We start from the raw sequence: 22932 nt of genomic DNA, 5'->3' as shown, positions 1-22932 counted from the left end.
CAGCAACAGTGGCCTCTTCGAGGCTTTGCGCAGCTCCCGACTACCTCTGCGTGGCCCTGCGTGAGCTCTGGCTGTTGCTACTGCGTCACTCTCCTCGGCTACTGCACTGCTCTCCCGACACTATCTCTGCCTCTCTGTCTTTTTGTATTCAATGCCCCTCAGCTGCAACTCTGATCACCGATTCTATCTCTCTTAGCAAACCCTGCTCTAGAGAATAGAATGACTGATCACTCTGGTGTCCTCTCCAAGTGACCCTCAAGCTGTTGATTTGGGATAGCATTGGATGTGCTCTAGCCACGAAACTTGGTGGAGAGGCTAAGGCATATGAGATCTCCAATGCCCAGAAAGGGTTTGGGCAGATTCTAAACAGTTTGGGAGATATTAAAATAATTAATATTTCTAATGTAATCTCTAAGTTTAAACTTAGGGAAAATAAAATATTAATGTGAATTAATATGAAATTGTGTTAGAATGGTCCAAAAGTCATGGATCAAGCCAGATCTAATCTTAGTTTTTGATTAGGGACTTAATCTCGGCCGTTGATTTGTTAACGAGAAAAGTATAAGAGAAGGCTTGAGGGGCACTTGGAGGACATACTGAGGGAGACCAGTCAGTTCAATTTTTGGAGCGGGGTTGGCTGAGAAATTGAACTAGTGGTCTGGAGAGCAGTCTGGAGGTAGCAAGTACGGAACAAAGAGATGGGAGATTAGCGCAGAGGTAGAAAAGTTAGACGCAGGGCTAGAGGGAGCCACACAGAGGCACCAGAGACTGCGCAGAGCCAGCAGGGCCTGCGTCATCCATGCAGAGGCTGCAGGAACGTAGAAGGCTAGAGAGGCTGCGCAAAGACTCAACAGGCTGATGCAGAGGGTTTCAAGTCACGTAAAGGTCAGTAGGGCTGACGCTGGGTTCAGAAGAAATGCTGGAGAATTTGTCTATCTATGGGTAAGCCAATTTGGCACCTTGTTGTACTAGAAAATTGCTGAATAATAAAATCCTCCCTTGCTGCACCGGTTTTTCCACATTGGGTTTTTCTGGGGACATTAGTCCTAAATAACTGTGTTAATGTGTTGATTCTTGTGCATATGTTTGTTTCTGAATTACGGTGTGATATCTGCAACAATATTTATTTTAATGTTTATTGAAGTAATTTCATGAATAACTTATGGTGAAATAAGTAGGAAAAGTAAATCAGTTGCTGCAGCGATAGAATTTTCACACAAGCCTCCTCTTATACTTTTCCTGTTGACATATCAACGGCCGAGATTAAGTCCCTAATCAACGGCTAAGATTAGATCTGGTTTGATCCATGTCTTTTGGACCATTCTAACATAGTTTCATATTAATCCACAATAATATTTTAATTTCTCTAAGTTTAGACTTAGGGACTCCATTAAAAATATTAATTATTTTAATATCTCCAGAACTGTTTAGAATTTGCCCAAACCCTTTCTGGGTATTGGAGATCTCATGTGCCCCAACCTCTCCACCAACTTTCATGTCTAAAGCACATCCGATGCTACCCCAAATCAACACTCCCTCTTAGCGAGGATTGTGCTCTAGCAATACTCCTCATTGAGTATTACTCTGATCATCCGGCATCGGTCCTTGTGCTGATGCTAGGCTTGCTGCCCACCATCCTCTGCACTGCTGTATCCTGTACTGCTGCCCATGGTTTTGCCACTGCCACTGCTGCATCTGTACGACAACTCCCTCTGCATCTGTGCTGCTGCTGGTCCTTTCTCCCAGCACTGCATCCACACTACACCTCCTCTCATCATGTTGCATCGTGCTGCCCACTGCTGCACTGCAACTCAATTACTGAGAAGTAAGTAACTGATCTCTCAACCTGACTTCCTTGTTGGGCTAGAGACACCCACTGATGCTGAAGCTCCCTCTGCCGCTGATAAGTGATCCCTCTTTGACCTTTGCACTGCTTCAACAACTCCCTGCATCTCGCATCGTTGCACACCTCTTTGTGCCATCCTGCACTGGTGCAACACTCCTGTGCCTCTCGCACTGCTGCAGCCTGCTAGCCTCGCTTTGTCTCGAGACTCCCTCACTGTAGCTCTCTCTACCACTCCATCCGCATCCGTCTCTACCCGACTCAACCAGTCCTGCTACTCCTCTTCAGGGCTCATGTAGCAAGGTCTAATCCAAGAGGCTGGGCACCTCGAGGATCCTGCCCTTCATTGCCTTAGTCCGCTTGACTACAGCTCAATGTCTCCCCACTTCCGCTCAAGTGGTGCGTGTGCACTCATGGCACAGTCATCGTCAGTCAAAACGTCCTTCTCTGCCCTTGCTAGCGTTGCCTTAGTCTCGAAAGATTCTCCCTTACTCTTCTTCCTTGGACACTGGGTTGCATAATGACCCAACTCCCCACAGTGGAAGCACTTGATCTTGGAGAGATCCTTCTTCTTCCGCTTTTCTTGCTTTCCCTCAGATGCTAGGGCAACATCTTCCTCCTCCTGCTTGACTTTGATCCCTTTGCTATTGCTACCCGTTTTCGACTGCCGTCTGATCTATTTTTGGCGAAGAGCAGCCCACATGTCATCCTAAGGTGGAAGTGTCCCTCTGCCCAATATACTCTAAAAAAATACCTCCCTGTCTTCTGAGATTGCATTCAGGGCCGTCCTCACCATCAATTCTGATCTGGCGTGGCTTCTATAGCAGTCAACTGATCTCGGATCTCATTCAGTCCTCCGAGGAAGGTGTCAATTGGTTCTCCCTTCTTCATCTGATACGACCTCAACTGATTCTCAAGTAACATTCTTCTCTGCACAGAAGTATGCTGGTACAATTTCTTGAGGGCCTCCCACATCTCATATGCCATTTCCTTCTTGGCAACGTGTGGTATTACATGGTCCTTGACCCAGTCAAGGATGATGCTCTTGGCCCTCGCCATTGCCTCCTCGTACTTGTCATTATCATTGGGGTCGACTGGGATAGCTATAACCTTCAAGGCGAAGTTATTGACATGATTTCTGTCAAGTACGTATAAGATTCTGGCCTTCCAGACTGCAAAGTTCGACGCTCCGTCCAGTCTATCCTGGTCTCTTACTCTGTTTAGTGCCATGATGCTCTTCTACTTCCCTCCTGGAAGTTCTCTGTTTGACTCCTCCAAGTCTCTACTTCCTGTCTGGAAGTTCTCTTTTGGACTCCCTCTGAGTCCCGATTTCCCTTCTGGAAATCCTTCTGCCGTTGTCGAGATGCCCCCTACATTGATCGTCTTGTGAAACCACACCACTGATCCGGGTTCCTCTGCTAGAAACCCTCGGTAGCAACTCCCTCCTCTTGGCCTTGCTCTGTTAGGTATTGTTCTGACTATAGTACCTCACCAGCTTCACTCTGCAATATTCCCACAGCCTTCTAAACCCCAACAACCTGAAGGTGAGAGCTCCTAGGCTCTGCGCAATCCTGACACCAGCAACCTGGCCTCCTCAGCCAACTGCGTCAGCCCTCCCAGCTTCTGTGTGGCTTTGCGTGAGGCTCCCTTTGCCTTCCTTAGCCTCTGCGCTGCCTCTTCCCAGCTCACCCTTGATGACATAAGAACTGCGTCACCCTTCCCTTGTTGCTGCTCTGCTAGAAATAACTTCTGTCACCTCGGGACAACTGTTTTCTGCTGCTATTGCTCCGCTCGACTGATGTCCTCAGTCCTCCTGTGATCTGCAATCATGCTCTGATACCATGTTGAAGTTTCTAAGTCTACTTAGTTAGAAACCCTCCATGCACTTTATCTGATTTATTCCTACCTACTTGTTCCGTTACTTAACAAGTTATTTACAATGTAAATACTGAAAATAAACACTAGTGCATGCTCAACATATTACAAATCAACAACTGAAAGAAACAGAAACAATCACACCAAATGACATTGTTATTTTTGGACCAATGTCCCCGAAAAAACCCAATGTGGGAAAACCGGTGCAACTATCTGAGGGTTTTCTTATTAAGCAATATCAGAGTACAATCTGGGTGCCGAAACTGGCCTACCCAATAGACAATTTCCTTGGCAGTAATACCTCTTAGTTCGAGACAAATCTCCTGGCTGAAACCCCGGATGGTCCTTTCGACAGCTTCTTAGCTCCAATCTGCCCCAAAAACCCCAGCGTCAGCCTTTTCTAGACTGCGTTGGCCCCTCTCTGCCTAGCATTGGCCCTGCGTCACCTCGGATGGGTCTGTGTTAGCCTTCTGGCCCTTTGTGTCAGCAACGCTGGCCTCTCTGAGGCTCTGTGCAGCTCCCGACTACGTCTGCGTGGCCCTTCGTGAGCTCTAGTTGCTACTGCGTCACTCTTCTCGGCTACTGCGCTGCTCTCCCGACACTATCTCTGCCTCTCTGTTTCTCTGTACTCAATGCCCCTCAGCTACAACTCCGATCACTGATTCTATCTCTCTTAGCAAACCCCGCTCTAGAGAATAGAGTGACTGATCACTCTGGTGTCCTCTCCAAGTGACCCTCAAGCCTCTTCTTATACTTTTCCTGTTGACATATCAACGGCCGAGATTAAATCCCTAATCAACGGCTAAGATTAGATCTGGCTTGATCCATGTCTTTTGGACCATTCTAACATAATTTCATATTAATCCACATTAATATTTTAATTTCTCTAAGTTTAGACTTAGGGACTCCATTAAAAATATTAATTATTTTAATATCTCTTGAGCTGTTTAGAATCTGCCCAAACCCTTTCTGGGTATTTGAGATTTCATGTTCCTCAACCTCTCCACCAACTTTCGTGGCTAGAGCACATCCGATGCTACCCCAAATCAACAATTTGCTAATAAAAAATTAGCGGAAGCTACAGGAAACCAATCTCCAAATTACATACAATTTTTTTCCCTTCAAACATAAGTGTTTCATTAAAATTACTCCAAACTTACAAGGGCTCCCAAATTGGGAAAATAGCCTATTGAGAAAATAAGGAAAAATTACAGTAAAACTTCACTGTTTTGGTGCACCGTACAAATCGTATGAACCTACCAAAACTTGTTCTAAAATCCCTCATGCTATTGCTAAAATCTGTCCCAGAATTTTGTATGGCCACCCTTCTCTTTTGTTGGGTTGTATGGCCTCTTGAAGTTGCCTCTACACCTGTTGTGTACAACCCTTCAATTTCTAACGACTGAGTTAATCTCTTTTAGCTGCTCACACCGTTTCCTTTTTTCTCCTTTGGACTTGCACTCTAAGTGAAAATCCTTTATTATTCTCTCGTTTGTGTTTTTTCGACACTCTCTATGTATCACACATCTTTTTCTTTTTCTTTATCTTTATTTTATAACATTGAGTTGATGACCAAGTCCCCACAACCCTAATCTCTCAATAAGATTGAGGGTTGAGATTAAATCCCAATCGATGATGGACATTTGCATCTAAATCATTAATGAGGCATCAAAAGTTTACATCACAACTTCGGGGAAGCACGAGTACTTTCTATCCCTTCTTACCAACTTTTGGAATTAGGCTTAACTTTTATTGGTCTAACCAGAGCACCATGGCTATAGTCTCATTTGCCCAAGTAGGTATCCAGTGTGGTACTCATGTACCCCATGTATCTTGAAAAATTGACCTAAAATTCCTCTACAACTCAGACCAGAAACAAGGTCGAGGTATCAAAATCCAATCCCACAACTCCACTAGTGAGTTCTACTCTTATTCTTCTTTGGATTTTGACATCATAAAGCCAATATCAGACACTCCAACTTTCTCAAGATGGTACCATATCCTATTGAGAATTTATACAAAGCAAAATAAACACTAGCATAAGTAGTTTATTGAGTTTTCTCCTAGCCCATAATGTGTTACTTTGTAGATATTCTCTTTTGTAAGTATGGGCTCCCATAAGGTCATCAAATGAGCTATCCCTCTCAACCCACTAGTTGGATTTTTTCTCAATCACTACATCACAACATGCAATCAATGCATTAGTTATAATAATAACATTATCATTTCATATAAAATAATCCACATGTTGGCTCTCACATGTCATCATTAGAACACAAAATTATTGTTATCACAACATCTTGAATAGTAAGGCACAGCATGCTTAGGCATGGCATCATTAAACATCTCTTCATAAATGTTGCATGCGATTACCACATTCAATCACTTCATGAAATGCCATCATAAGATTATAATCTCAGCAGATCTTTATCAAGATATAGAATTACATCAGTATAATAGATGGAACCACATGTTAATATAACATCATATTATAACATAACAAATATGATAATCACCTCAATTCATATCACATGTAGAGCAATAAAACGTTTTGAACATTCTTATCATAATTCATCACCGAAATCGAACTCACTAGCCTACATGAATATATAACCAATGACTATTAGTCATTCAATCTAATGCAAGAATATCGTAAAAACATCCATTTAGCACATGGATATACCTTGGTTAAGTTTGTCAACCCAAGCTGACTTTACAAAAGATCATCAATAATATGAGGGCCATGTGATAATTAAGATATTGACCATTTTGTAATTATTATTTCTCTCCTTACAACAAAAAGGTTGACAATTTATAAAGTATGAATAATCACCCTGTTAGCACGATAAAGTTTTAATGTATTTCCCTTACATACCCTGCCAAACTTTCAAGCTTCTATCATGTAGAGCCGCAATCTCTAGTTATGTATTGTTTACTACTTATGGAATTTTTGGTGAAATTCAACATTGAGGTGTTGTTGGCCTTACTAGCATGCCATAATTCATCAATATTTAAATCCTTGATTTTGTATATCTTTTGATCGTTACCTTAGGCTCTTATGTCACTTTACATCTTGAATTTATTCATTCAAGAACCACTATATCCAATATCATATAAATACTAGGCCATTATATTTTGTTTTTGTCATACTTAATCCACTTGCACAAATGAATGGTTAAACTTTGGTGATTTATACACCACCTGGTAATTATCATTGCCCTCCGTTAGAAAGATTGACATGCCTAATCCAAATACTCATCATTGTCATAGAAGCTTCTTACTCTTCATGCTAGTTGTTTGCTCATCAATCTCTAAGGCTCAACCTATGACATTATCTATTTTCTTTGCCAAAAAGAAGGTAATTGTTATCCTTGATCATTTAAGCCTTTAAACCCTTTTTGGCCTCTCATTTGTCATTCTTTGCTAGTTTCGAGTGTTTCTAGTTCACAATTCCCTATCATGATGCCTTAGAATTATATGAGTCATCACTATGACCCTCAATAGTCATCTTTAATCATCATTCATGTTGCTCAATCTGCTTATCAATATCCTTAAGAGAGCTTTCCACTTGAGAGATACACATCCCTTTAGTGTCATCACATAAATTGGCCCTAGGTTTTATTACATTTTCATAGTCCCTCTAGCACTTCAATGTTGTCCATCATGTATACACCGCAAGGGAGTCATTTGGGCTTTTATTAACATCTCTAATCTTGACAATTCCATATTTTTGTGATTTAAATTGTTGGGTGCCCTGCTGTATGATTAGTAATTGTAACTGGCTAAGAGAATATTTCCCCTTTTTCTATTTGTGGAATTTTCACTATTTCTGACTAGTTTTTACATTTCCATTCTATAGCCACTCATGGGTTTATCACTTCTCTAATATAATGTCACCATACTTTCTGCAGTGCCTTAAAATGAGTTTCATCATTATCATGATCATTTAACTTCATTGATTGATTGACAATATTTAATTTCCAATAAACATCATTCTTATTTAGACCTTATTTTGATCTTTATCATGTTCTTATAAATTGGGTTTCATCATTATCATGATCATTTAACTTCATTGATTGATTGACAATATTTAATTTCCAATAAACATCATTCTTATTTAGACCTTATAGTGACCCTTATCATGTTCTTATAGGAACTATTACTATAATACCTCCAAAATCTTGTGAATCATGTTATTCCAAATCTTTCATCATGTTCTAGGATAGGGTACTGTTTCTTGTTGATTCTTACACTCATTTGTGAAACTTTCACTCATCCACCTTAAGTATTTATCTAGCATTTTTTTTTTGCTTACCTCATCAGTCCAGGTTGGTCATGATTATGAGGGCTACGATTTGTTATCACTTTTAGAAAATTTGTAAGTTGCTCCTTTGCCCTTCATCGATAGGGTAACTTTATTTTTTATATATATATCGCTAACATTGACAATTAAACTTAGAACCTTCTCTTCCTTTCTTAAAACTCTTGTTTCTCTATACTTATATTTCTATCTTCTCTTTTTAATAATAGGTTAACTATTATTCCAGATGTAGTTGCATTCTATTTTAAGGGAATACACATTGTTGTCAATTTTGATTTCGTTTTATGTGTATTATTAGGAAATTGTACTACTATTCTTTCAGATTGATCAATTATATGGGGATTTCCCCATATCTTGTCTCAATATACATAGTGTATCGTTTATTTCCTTAAATTACATAGACTAGTTTGACAAATAAAGTGATGGTATAGTACTTCATAGACGATGGTCTTTTCTTAATGCCAATTATCGAGGCTTATAAGTCTTTATTATTACGCACAAATGAAATACTTAAGATACTTATTCAACCCAATTAAGTCATAGCGAACATAAAAATAATTATGGAATAAATCTAGACCAAGATTGCATTATTTGATTCAAGTTGATTAATGTTACCTTTCTTCTTAATTCCCTTCTTAAGAGGGTTGTCATGGAAGCAAAGTCAACGAAATAGCCCTTTCACTAAGTCTTAAATGATCACCATGAGCCCATCATATATATTTTCAATCTTAAATCAATAAGGGTGGCCAGGGAAACAAAGTCAACGAATTAACCCTTCCTCTAAGTCTTAAATAATCACCATGAGCCCATCATATATCTTTTCAATCTTAAATCAATAAGTCACATTTTTTCTTATGGTAGTGCGTGGAATCATATATGACAGTGATCCTTAGATCATTGCTTCCTATTTGATATCACGTTGTCTTTCATTATGTATTAAATGATCACATGAGCCCATCACATATGTTTCAATCATTCATATCTTAAATCAGTAAGTCACATCATTATTACTACTGTATGATTTCATTAACTTTTTTTTCTCATGGTAGTGTGAGGAATCAGATATGGCACTGACCCTTGTATCATTGCTTCCTATTTGATATCACGTTGATATCACTGCTTCCTCTAAATACCTACTGCCTCGTTTATTTCCTTAAGTTACGTATACTAGTTTGACAAATAAAGTGATGGTATAGTACTTTATACATGGTGGTCTCTTCTTAATGTCAATTATGTAGGCTTCTAAATCTTTACTATCAGGCATAAGTGGAATACTTAAGATACTTATTCAACCCAATTGAGTCATTGTGAACAAAAGATAATTATGGAATAAATTTAGACCAAAATTGCATTATTTGATTCAAGTTGATAAGTGCATTATGTTACCTTTCTTCCCTTTTTGAGAGGCGCTAACATGGAAGCAAAGTCAATGAAGTAACCCTTTCATTATGTCTTAAATGATCACCGTGAGCACATGATATATATTTTCAATCATTCATATCTTAGATCAGTAAGTCACATCATTATTGTTTACTTTACGATTTCATTTACTAATTTTTTCTTACGGTACTGTGAGGAATCAAGTTGATCAGTGCATTATGTTACCTTTCTTCCCTTTTTGAGAGGCGCTGTCATGGAAGCAAAGTCAATGAAGTAACCCTTTTATTATGTCTTAACTGATCACCATGAGCACATGATATATATTTTCAATCATTCATATCTTAGATCAGTAAGTCACATCATTATTGTTTACTTTACGAGTTCATTTACTTCTTTTTTCTCACAGTAGTGTGAGGAATCAAATATGGCAGTGACTCTTGTATTATTGTTTCATATTTGATTTCACATGTTTCTATTTTATTGTTTTTTATCATACATGAATTATATGTTTTATAGATTTGGAATTAATATGGATTTAGGCTGGTTTTATATATATATATATATATATATTACATAAGAATATTATTGGCAAAACAATCTCTTCCTGCAATATTACTGAAGACATGAATTCTACTTCTTAATGAGAAGTTCTTAAATATATACATACTTCTTCCTTTTTGCTTGCCATCTAGTGTTCTTCCTTTTGACTGAGCTACATCTTTCCATGAGGATGATGTGTAAAATAATGTTCAAGATGAGACTCCTTCTCCAAGATGAGAAGTGCTCAATTATATCTTTATGCTGCCACTTGATTATTTTTATTTCTGCGAGCTTCTTTGATGCAACTTTCCATAATTTTGGTAGAAATATACCTTTTGTCATGTTGCAAGGATTCTTTCACATAGTGAAGAACCTTCATAACCACTATCAAGGATCCTTGTGGTCTTTACTAGTTAGTAGACTGCTTCTGTAATGATTTGTGATTATCCAAAAGTAACTGCATGAATGGTAAAGTGTTGGATGGTCCAAAAGCTTCTATCTTCGCTTGATGACTGCTACTGGTGAGATGCAACTGACTGTACATTCTAATCCTTCCAATGCTTTATGCTTCTTTCATGATGCCATGCTTCAAAAACCAAACTTCTTCTACAAATGAAACTATACATGCTACTCTAACTGCCATCTTCTAATTAAAAAGAAAACATACTGTAAGCAGAACTGTAAGAAAACATACTGTAAGCAGAACTGATAGTGGAGGAGTCCTTCAATAGTATAGATACTTGGTGTCTTCATTCTTTGGTTTCTTCTCAGGTTCTTCATTTTATTCAGCTGTATGTGCTCCACTTCTTTCCTTTTGTTGTTCTTTTTGTTTTGTGGGTCTTTGGGACAATCTCTCTTAAAATGTCCATATTCATTGCATCCAAAGCATTGCACTTTGGACATATCTAGATTTCTTTGTGGCTGATTGAAGTTCCTTTGACGAGGTTCAAACTTTCCAAACTTCCCTTTCTTCTTCTTTACTTTAGTAGCAAAAGCTTGAGACCTTTCATTTGGTTCGGTGTCATCTTTTGCCTTTATTCTTGTTTCTTCTATCATACACAAAGACCATATCTCATCAAAGTTCGGAGTGTCCTTTCTTGAGTAAATGCTTGTCACAAAACTACTCCATTCGGGAGGTAATGCATTGAGTATACAAGTTATTAGTTCAGAATCAGTCACAACTTCTCCAAGCCCTTGTAATTGATCCCTTAATTGTGAGACCTTCAAGAGATATGAGGTCAAGTCTTCATCCTTTGATAACCTTGTCTTGTAAAGCTTATTCCTTAGAGATATCTTCTGACCTGTAGTGCTTACCGAATACAATTTCACCAACTTGTCATACATTGCTTTAGATGTGCCCAAATCTGCCACAAAAGGAATGAGATGATCCTTAATGGATTCAATGAGGATCCTTTGAGCTCTCACTTCTCCTTTCATGTACTTGGCCCATTCTTGAGACTTATCTTTCTCTGGTTCTGCAACTTTGCCTTGAACATGGTCCATGACTTCATTTTCTACAAGTATCAAATCTATTCTTTTCTTCCATGCTTGAAAGTTTGTTGACCCATCAAGCTTATTGCCTTCCTTACAAAATGAAGTCATTTGATTTGAAGATTGAGCCATAGAGAATAATGTAGTACTTACTTGATATAAGAGTGTCTAGCTTGATAAAGAGATCTTCAAATACCTTGATGTTCCCAAGACTTCCAAGAGACTTCAAAGATGCCCTAGAGTGATGACTTCTAGGATGCTTCAATCAATAGCGACTTCAAGCTGCTTCAAAGAGTGTGGATGATGCTCTTAGGATTCTTGATGCTTCCTTGTCTTTTAAAGAACCTTCCAAGAGAGAGAGATTAATGTTCTTATTCAAGATAAAAATCCTTCAATGGAGGAGTAGTAGCCTTCCTTCAAGATGAACTTTTTGAGTTCTCTTCCTTGTATCCTTCTCTTATGCCCCTCATTATATCCTTTCCTAGTGTCTTTCCTTGTGTCCTTCTTGCAAATGATATCCTTCCTAGTGTCTTTGATGAAAGTCTTCTCCTTGTGCCAATAAGAGTGATCTTCAAGCTACCTTCTTCTTCACTTTAGCTTTGATACCATGTTGAGAAATCTATAGGGTCAATAGCTAGTATGATTTCTCTTTACTTGATAATTGCTTGTACATTTTTGTTGGTTTTTTATTACTTTATTATGTTCTATTCATCAAACAATTACCAAAACCATAAACTATGAAGATCACAAATAGACAATGAACACAAGATATAGGCTCCAAGCCAAGGCAAAACCCCTCTAAGGGGAAAACCCAAAAAATTCTTCTCTTCTTATATAATAAGATCAAATGAGGATTCCAAGACCTAAACAACAAGAATAAGACCTTCAGCAAGACCCAAGTCAACCCTTCCCCCAAGCTCTTCCAATAAGACAAAGTCAACTCAAGTCAAAATCATCAAAACAACTTCCAACTTTAGAACTTCGGATTCCAGCTTCAGAATTTTGGACCTGCAACTTCGGCCCCTGCAACAACTTCAAAATTTCGCATGTGTGCAATATTTCACGAGCCCCCCCTCAAGGATCCAATGCTGAAACGATGTCATGTACGGATCCTTGGGCAATCCTTCAACATAACCGCGGATCAAAAAATCAGATCCGGTGGTTCCACCGTTTGAGGCGATTCTTGGAAATCTAGAACCGCGTGAGCCCGATCTGCGATTCTTGATTCCTGATCCTCGGATTCGGAAAAGGATCTACCGTAGATTTGTGGAGGTTCGGGCACGGATAGATGGGCAGTTCTGCGGGGTTCTAATTTTCTTTTTAATTTTTTCTTTGACCTAAGTTTGGGTTGGGGCTTCCCTGACACTCCCAAGGTGCTCCCTTGATGCTCCCTCATGGTAATGTTAAATTCTTAAAGTAAAAGGATGAAAATGAAAGATAAAGCCTAAAGGAGAATGGTTACTTAAATTTTTAACATTACCATGAAATGACTTAGGATGTTTGAGAGTGGTTCTAGCCGATTTCATATGGAGAAAATAGAATTTCATATCCCATTCAAAATTTAGCGGACTTAATAGTGTTTAGGAATTCAGGATCAATGAGATTGTGGCATTTCATTAGATTATATCATGTATGAGGGCATGTGATTGACATTTAATAAAGAGCATCAAGCCCTTTATGTGCTCATGTACCTTAGTGTTGGTGGTGTTAATTGTTGAACTCCTTTGTCATAGCCTTAGCAAAAAAATACCTTTCAATTAAGTCAAAATCATTGATCAAGCATGTTAAGCTTTTTCCACGATATTTTAAGGCTTGGATTAGGTAGTTTGATCAAAATTGTGCAATGTTGACTAATATCCCTAGACAATTGAAGTAGAGGCAAAGATGAGATTACAGGATAAGAATCTAGATTCTAGATGGTTGATGCTTGAATAATTAATCATTGATGTACAATGGATGCCATATCTATCTTCATTTATGTACAAATATGCATATTTTGATATCTTTTACAACTAATTTGGTATTTTGGATGTTTTTTTTGAATATTAATGCTATATATATATATATATATATATATATATATATATATAGACGCTTATGAGATGCTTCCATGTATCTGCTTCCAAACAACATCCTCGCTTCATGCAACATTGCACATGTGAGAGTTTTAGGGTAGATTCTAGGGCAGAAACTTCGATTTTCTTCCTTCCCAACTTCCTCTCTTGATTTTTTCTCTTCTTGTCTTGGAGATTGAACTTGCTTTAGTGGTGCTTCAAATGATGTTGAGTTCTCTCTATTTATACACATCCAGGAGATCAAATTACCCCTTTCTTGGTCGACTTGGTCTTGTAGACACAAAAATTACATTTTTGACTCAAATAAATTTCTTTTTCCATTTTCTCTTCAAAGTCCAAATGGGACTTGACTCTAAGACAATATTTTGACTTATGACAAATATTCTTTTGACTCAATAAACCCTAGAAGCATGAAGAACATGCTTGACCTAGATGACCAAATAATTTGAGCATGAAACCCATGCTTGAAAAATAATATTTCTTTTTCTTCTTTTGATCTTTACATGAAATATACAATAATATAAGTACAATAGCAATTATGAAGACCGAACCTAGTTACATTTTCTAACACTAATTGCCATCATGTACTTGTATAAGTCGGTTTTTGGTTGTCTCTGGACAATCCATGGGGCATCATATTTTATGATTATTGTTACCCACCAAAAGTGGGTGACCCCTAGGATTTTTTTTTCCTATTAATCTCTTCCAGCCGGTAGCCAGTAGCTCTTGAGAGCCACCTTTTAGCCGATGTGACATGCCATTCATATCTTCGTCGCTTGCATTAGTCATATGTTTCCTCACCCATTTGTCAAGATCACATGGAAGATGGGCTTTTGATCAAAAGGTACTTTTCTCATTTTGCAATCGAGTGCTTATGCTTGTTTGTATTTGGGCATTTTGACATGGATTATGAGGTAACTTGGAAGAAAGAAAGGTCTTGGTCATGGTTTTTTCCCCTCACCTTAAATGGGACCTCCCCTAATGGCCCATGGATTTAGGAAGGAGCACTACTTGGGAAACCATGATTGAGATAGCGTAGTCCCATCTATTCCTATTTCATACGTAGTACGTACCACTTTCCATCTTACATTACGAGCCCCTATTCCACCTCCCTTCTTCAGGTCAACTAACCATTGGTTCATTGGGATTTTGCATCCACACATCCTTATACTTGGGTAGGGCCTGGAAATGCACCCTGGGAGGTTGATGCAACTAAAAGAAAAAGAAAGAGCATATGATGGCTACGGGAAAAATAAACGAAAAATCAAAATGCAAAAGATGGTCGGGACTTACAAATTAGCATGTGGGCAAAAGCCAAGCATGAGCTCTACCTCTATCATATGGCCATCACCCGGAACCCTATCTCATAGAAGACAAGGAACCTTTGCATGTCCCAACCCCTGATGGGCAATGAACTATGCCATCCTAAAGAAGGTAATAACTGCTATACATCATACAATGCAAGCTGTCATTCCTTAAGCTACGAGTAGTAATACTAGGAAAAATTAAGAAAAGGTAAAAGGGAATATAAAGGGGTGGAAAAACGATGGTGGAGGTAACTCATGCATCCACAATTGCACCCTCCTTACATCTGTACACCCAGGATGAGGTATTCCATCATAATCGGTCCCTTTGACTATGGCACTTGGCCATGGAGTTTTGGTGTTGGAAAAGCAAAAGACTTAGCTGAAATCCAAGCAGAATATCTAAAGTAGGGCTCAAAGATTCTTGCACCTCACATTACAAAAATCTTCAACAACATCATACAACAAGGGCTCCCCACAGATTGGACAACTAGTCTGGCAATACCTCTTTTCAAGAGCGGTGATGTCAATAATCCCTCCAATTATAGGACCATCATGATAAACCCTTTGTTTGCAAAGCTATTTGGAAGCATGCTAGAAAACAAAATTAGCAAGTGGGCAGAAGAAAGAGATAAGCGTGCTAAAGGGCAAGCAGGTTTTAGACCTAAACATTCCACAGTTGATCATTGCATAACTTTAAGGCACATCATTGAAAAAGTTTGGGAGAAAAAGGAAGAAGTCTTTTGTTGCTTTGTTGATTTCAGAAAAGCGTTTGACTCGGTTCCTAGGGATAAACTTTGGCACAGAATGGAGGAACTTGGGGTTCCTAAACATTTGAGAGCAGCTGTGCATAGGCTGTATGAAGAGGTGAAAGTCAAAATTAGAACTTCAGCAGGCATTTCTGAAAGTTTTAGAAGCGATATCGGGGTCAAGCAAGGTTGCCCATTGTCTCCTACCCTTTTTGGTTTATATATCGACAAGCTTGAGGAGTGGTTAAATTCGCAAGGGGGTGATGGTATCTATTTGTGCAAGTTTGTTATAAGGCTTATTTTGTATGCAGATGACCTTATTCTGATTGCTAAATCGGCTCTTGGTTTGCAAGAGCACTTACTATCCCTTGAGCATTTTTGTGAAAGTGTGGGGATGCAAGTCAATATCAACAAAACAAAAGTAGTGGTCTTCTCTAAGAAAAGAAAACATAACCAGCATAAGTTCTACTTTGAAGGCAACATTCTGGAAGAAGTTGCGGATTACAAATACCTTAGAATTGACTTCAACAAAAATCTAAGCTGGAATGGTTGTAGAAAGAAAAGAACTTTGGGGGGTTGGAAAGCATTTTATGCTTTTCAAAATAGGTGTAGAGAGGCAGAGTTATGGGATTGGAAAACCACTCAAACTCTTTTTGGGCTTCTAGTGATTCCGGTGATTCTCTATGGTTGTGAATTGTGGGCTAGCAGTACCTCCGACATGCAGTGGAGACAAATTGAGAAAATTCAGAAGCGTTTGATTACAAACAAATTTAAGATTAAAAGTGCGGTTTTTTATGATATCTTGTTAAGTGAAATAGGGACTGCTCCTATTGAAGCAATTGCTATGGTGCGAGTCATAAGGTATTTAAAAAAAATTGAGCAAATGGAAGAAGGTAGATGGCCTAAGGTTGTCTTTAATGATAGATTGCGTAAGAGCAAAAAAACTTGGATGCAGCAAAATAACAAATGGTTTAGTAAATGGGGTATATGCTTGAACGCGTGTCTCATAAACAACAAAGAGATAAAAGCTTTTGTTATGGAAAATTTCCACAAACGTACTTGGGATAAGGAGCTAGGAAGAAAGAAAAATTACTATATTGAAGTGTTTAATCCCACTCATAATCATCAACCAAAAGCATACATAGAGGCCAATATCTCTTGGAGAGCCAAAATTCTTATTGCTCAATTAAGGACTAATTCTCATCAACTCCGTTGTGAAATAGGGCACTGGAAAAGGCCAAACGAAGTGTGGGAGGAAAGGGTATGCATTTTTTGTTCTTCCGGAAAAGTGGAAACAGAAAAAACATTTCATTTTAGAATGTGAGGCCTTCAAATACAATAGGGAAAGTTATGCAGATATGCTGGCAGTTAGCTCTTGGGATAATCTATTTATTGAGGGGTTTGTCGAGAAGTTGGGAGCATTTATTTTGAAGCTTCATAGAAAAAGGGCCGAATACATCAAGCAGATGAAGAAGCAATCTGTCCCATAGGCTATCTTTAGCCTCATGGGCGTTAAAATAATTTCTTTCTTCTTTCTTTCATTATTCACATGGCACTTATTGATTGAAGGGTGGACCAAGGACAGGTCACTTCCCTTTGGGGGTAGAGAACACCTAATAGGGTCGTCTATTAGCCACCCCTACTTAGGGAGGTAATACCATGACGTGACCAAGGCCCCAAATTTTGGAAGAGAAGCCACATATCAAGTGTTATTGTGACCATTTCTTTCAAGCTTGGTTCACTTAGATGCAATAATGATTAATGTACTTGATGGTGAAAGTTGTAGCATTGGATATCATGTGTAATTGGCAGGTGGTTCCATCTATAGGTTTGGGCAACTTAACTGGGGTCCAGGTCTTCTAGAGGAACCTATTGACACCCTTAGGTGATGCATTGAGAGACATGGGACTCCGAGTAGTCATAGAGCATCATTCATAGCCATGGGCGCCTATAGCACCCACAACGTTCTTGCATTTGCTTCATTATTCATGGGAGGATGCAGTTGGACCAGTTTGCCCCAACCGGCTTAGTTGTAATTACATGGTGTGGCAGTTGATCCAGGGCCTAGAGGAGGCTTGTCTTACACCGTGAGAGATGGGAGGGCTAGCACCATCTTTAGAGCCCTCAATTTTGGAGCAGAATCAAGATTATTCATCACTTAGAGACCCATGAGACCCAATTTTGTGCCCCAAACCCACATTTGGGGGCTACAGGATGATTTGTAGAGAAATCTAGGGGCTAACCCCTAGATCTTGATTTTAGGAGCCTTCTACACTCATCATGGCACCGAAGGAGCTCAATGTGTGCCCTAAAAGGTCTTACGACAACATGACATCAAGATTTTGACCCTCCTTTCAGAGATTTATCTTGTTTTAACTTTTTACATTAGCTACAATGTTGGCTTGTGACCTTGATTAATGATTGTCCATTATTTTATTACTTGAGGGGTTTGTAGGCTAAAATTAGAGTTAGTAGCACACATATATATTAGAGATCATTTCATTTGATCTCTCATCATCACACTTGGAATTTTAGCCTCATAGAGGAACTCGCACTTCTCTCTTATGGATGAACTGGAACCTTTGGATGCATTTTGATATTTTGAGTTAATCTTGGATATTCTTTGGAGCTACTCTTTGGCATAATGGAAGGAATTCTTGCATGTTGTCTTGTAAGTGCCCTAATTTGTTGAAGATTTATTTTTCTATGTCTAATGTATGGAATTATTGATTCTAGGTCATGCAAAATTGTGCCCTAATTTGTTGAAAATTAATTAATGTCGCTATCTAGATGAATATTGCATGCATTACTCATGTATAACATGTATTGAATAGTCCTAGCGGTGAACTCAATGAAGTTCTTCCATAAAAGCTCATTTGTTCATTGAGTGGGTAAATGCTTGAAATTTGCTTGCTAGGGCATCAAATTTCGACCCCTTACAAACAAGTTCAACTATCCTAAATCATCCTTGACTCCATTCTCCCAAGGGGAAAGACACTGGTCAAGTTGTTTGGTGATCATCTCTTACTTCAATCCATTTTTATTCCTTCTAAATTTCAGTTCTTTCAAGGCTAGGGCGAAATTCTATGGAGAAGGTATTTTGGTGGTTGGAAAGCCTAAACATCAAGAGGATGGGGCTTCCCACAAAACCTACATTTTGGTGGGCATCCACTCCAATTTCATCTATAAATTCTCTTGCCCTAGGTGTTTTCCCTAAGAGGGAAACCCTAGTCTTTCTTCCTTCAACTTGAGGACTTTATTGAAGGTTTCATGAGCCTTAGCTTAGCTAACATACATTACAAGAAACCTTTTCTCCTTGCCTTGACCTTGAGTTTCTCCAACACTCGTCAAATCTATCAAACCCTAGGTCTTGTTCCCTTATTTCTAGGTCTCTTCATAAAGTGAATTGCTTCTTTGTGAAGCCTTGAACCTAAATTGTGTCTTTCTTGGAGGCTTCCTAGTGAGATCATTACACACATTAACCCTAAAATATCTATTATGAGTGATCCCTCTCTTACCGGGACTCATCCCATCGGTGAAAGTCCATAAAGAGCAGGGGGTTTTGGTTGTGGTGATAGTGGGCCACTATCCCATTGTTGCTTCTTGGTCTAGTTTATACCTTGTAAGGTTTCACTCTCAAGGATTGCTAGATTTTGCTGCAAAAAGTACCATTGGGGTCAATCAGGGATGTCTGCTATCCCCCACTCTATTTGGGATCTACATCAATGAGTTAGAGTCCTTATAAGAGAACATTCAAGATTTCCCAGTAAGAACATTTAGGATTGCCCCCCTATCCCCCACTTCATATGGGATCTACATTAATGAGTTGGAGTCCTTATGGGAGAACATTTAGGATAGTGATTGGTTCCTTCTCATCCACAAGGTCTTGATATCTATCCTACTTCTCCCTGATTACATGGTTCTCTTTGCCTCATCTCTAGAGGGGCTACAAATATGGTTGGATGCCTAATTCCTCTTTTGTGACCTTAATCAATTTACAATCAACTTGGGTAAAACCAAGGTCATGACCTTCGACGGTTGAAGAAGCTCCTCTTGGATCGTCTAAGATCACCAACACTATACCACCTTAAGGGTACAAAGTTCCTCATTTCATTTTGTGACATTCCCTTTGGCCTCGATTCAACAATGGCTATGGATTCTTTTCCCTTATCAAGAGAGTATTCTAGAACCATTTTAAAGACATCTCGTCCAAGTTGTCTCTCATGGACACCCTTATCTGACCCACAATTTTTTATGGTTTAGAGGTGTGGGGGCCTTGTTTACTAGATTCTAATTGGGCCTCAATAGAGAGAGTTCAACTCCTCCTCCTTTGCTGCATCATTAGATGCAAATAGACAATACCTCAACTCATACTTGTGGAGTTTGGTGCTTGGCCTTTTCGGCTTGAGACTATGCTAAGCCTTGTCTTACTTCTGCTTCGCATTTGGAGCTTCGTTGACTTGACAAAGGGACAAGATCAATATCCCTATGTGTCCTATTGTTTATTGGAGTCCATTGCCTTAGCGAACCCTTGACGTTGCAATCATTGCAGTTATGTAGGGGTATTGGGCCTTTTGGAGTATGTTATTATTGCAGATAGACTGACTTCTTTTGTTTATATATTCCCTGGACATGCTTGGTCACCTCTTACATACCATGTAGAGATGAATAGGATCAATTTAGATGATATCTATAGGTAGCCTGGTAGGTCACTTGGATCAACTCTTAGGGTGGATTATGTCCAAAGATGGCCTTTTATGTTGAGCAATTAATTGATCTAAAAGACAAGCTCATTGTTTGGCCCTATTACACACTTCACCATTGGGTGCATGCTCTTCGTATTCCCTTAGGCCAATACAAAGTGGGTTCTCATAGACTTAGGGTGGAGATGAATCACTAGATTCACTAATCAAAAGGGATCTACCATATGTGCCACCTTTAGGAGTTTGAGATTGAGGAGCACTTGATTTTCCGTTATCTTGTCTACTCTGTGATCCGATGGCAGTTCCATTATCTATTCCAGGAGGTTCTTGTTAGGGAGCTCCAGACTCTGGCTAGTTTTTTTGGGGACCTTGACCGGAAATGTTTAGCCTTATACATGTAGGAGGCTCTCTAGCTTTGCTTCCTCCTCCTCCAACTACATTACATCTTGGAATAGCCTCCATTTGGTGGGTCACTTCCTTTTTTAGAGTGCTCCCATGTTATAGGGGCACTAGAAGGTAGATAGATGGTGATATTGTTTTCGATAGATTAGTGAAGACCGGCATTATTGGGGCTGGTGGAACTAGCCAGTCTGATTGATTTGGAGGCAAAACCGGTCCAACCAGTTGCCCTGAACAAGAAAAGGCAGATTCAATATTGAACTGACATTTTTTCACCAAACTGGCTAGTTCTATACAATATTGTATGATGCAACTAAGGACAAAACTCAAATCTAAAAAAACCAATAATTTATGGGTGGGGCAGCGTAATACTTAACCCTAGGGCCCTACTAATGCTATGTAATTAGTGGTAATGTTAAATTCTTAAAGTAAAAGTGACAACAACTGTACTTGAATTTTTAACATTACCATTAATTGTTTCAGGATGTTTGAGAGTGGTTCCAATCTCATTGGATTTCAAATGGAGAAAGTAGAATTTTAGATCACATTCAAAATTTAGTAGACTTAATAGTTTTCAGGATTTCAAGATTGGACAGACTGCAATGTCTCCATTGGATTCTATCATGTTTGAGTGTATGGAAATAGCATTTAGTCAAGAGCACCATGTCCTCTATGTACATGAATGTTGGTGGCATTGATTGCTGAACTCCTCTGCCATGACCTACTAAAATGTACCCTTTGCTCAAGCGAAATCACTGTTCTGACATGTTAAGCTTTTTCTATCTTATTATAATGCTTAGAGGGTTATATTGATAATGAGGATCCCAATATAGGCAATGATTTTGATGATATTTAGTTGTTTGTTGTAGCATGAGTTTTTTTTACTTGAGAGGCTATTTAGAGTCTCTTTGTTGATGTATTTTTGGTTCAGAGATGGTTTGCAGTTGGTGCTATATTGGTTATATGCACCCTTGCTATATATATATATATATATATATGATAAACTTTGAATATTTGTGTATGATAGTTTGGATTCATATGGATACATATGAATATATATGTTTTTTTCCTTGGAAATTTGAATATTTTATGTATTTTTTGTCAATCGGTTTTTGGGTCTGGTTTTTTTCCAGTACTGCTCCGTTTCACATTTTTGGGGTTGACCAGTTCAATATCCACTCCCGTTTTGATAGCATTGGTGTAGATACAGAGGACCACCTCCACTTCTGCAAGACCCAAGTAGACCCAGTCACCCAAGTAGCATGGCTAGTCTTGGTCTCATAATAGCAGTCAAATGCTATCTTCTAGGTCACAACGATAAGCCCCTTTTTCCAGACAACAACAATTACTCAGTCGTGCTCTTCTTCCAATTCTTCCTCTAGGAGTTCTATTTTGAGATTCCTCCATCCAACCTTCGATGTTAGGGGAGATGGTTCCGGTGGACCATGATAGGCTTACTACTTTTTTTATCATAGTTTCAGATCCATTATCTCTCTCCTAGATTGGCTTTCTACCTTCAGAGTTAGCCTTTTGGGATTTAGATTAGATTCACTCTTTACTTTCTGCATCTTGCTTTTTATAGGAGCTATTTTAGTGCTTTCACTTTGTATTGACATCATGATTCCCAACAGTTTCATTGACCTACTTTATGTGGTTATTCATTGGACATTAATAAAATTACTTATCTTTGCTTGACTATGGATATTCTTTTTTTAACTCATGCCATCTGATCTAGTTGGGCACTAGGTTGTGTGGGGAGCAAAAAAAAATGTGTATATTTCCATCTCTAGTGCTGAAATTTGTAGGAATGGGAGGAGGCAGCATTTGGTTTTGACTTTGAGGCATGTATGGAACATGAAAACTCAGGCCCGACATTGAGTATTCAGCACAAGGATGTGATTTTCATACATAGGGTGATTTTTGGGACACAGATTTGTGCAATTGGCTGCCATGGAGAGGAGTTGATTGCACCCAAATATTATAGCTGACAAACAAACTTTTGCGGCACTATCATTCCCAACATCAACTCATATTGGATGCACAACGTCCAATATGGAATATTTGGAAATGGTCATATGGCTCATCTTTTCAAGATTTTATTCCTTGTCATTTATTGAAACAGATACTAACCTCTCTTTGAATATTTACAACGTTTTAAAGATTTCAGTTTTGCAATTTAAGTTTGATGTAAGATAATTGGAGGTGAGAATTGATCATATTGTTCAAGAACCAATTTTAGGAAGGACTTTATT

The 22932-nt window shown here is 38.7% G+C and overlaps 1 protein-coding gene across 4 annotated transcripts in view; it reads left to right on the top strand.

Annotated features, from left to right (window-relative positions):
• Window positions 1-22932, top strand: part of LOC149205334 (putative ubiquitin-conjugating enzyme E2 23) — a 52526-nt gene that overhangs the window by 26505 nt on the left and 3089 nt on the right. The window lies entirely within an intron of this gene.

Source organism: Pinus tabuliformis, chromosome 1_2 (genome assembly GCF_031772625.1).
Source record: "Pinus tabuliformis cultivar Carrire ecotype Pingquan chromosome 1_2, CPIR1, whole genome shotgun sequence".
Lineage (NCBI taxonomy): Eukaryota > Viridiplantae > Streptophyta > Pinopsida > Pinales > Pinaceae > Pinus > Pinus tabuliformis.
This window is presented reverse-complemented; position numbering and strand designations above follow the sequence as displayed.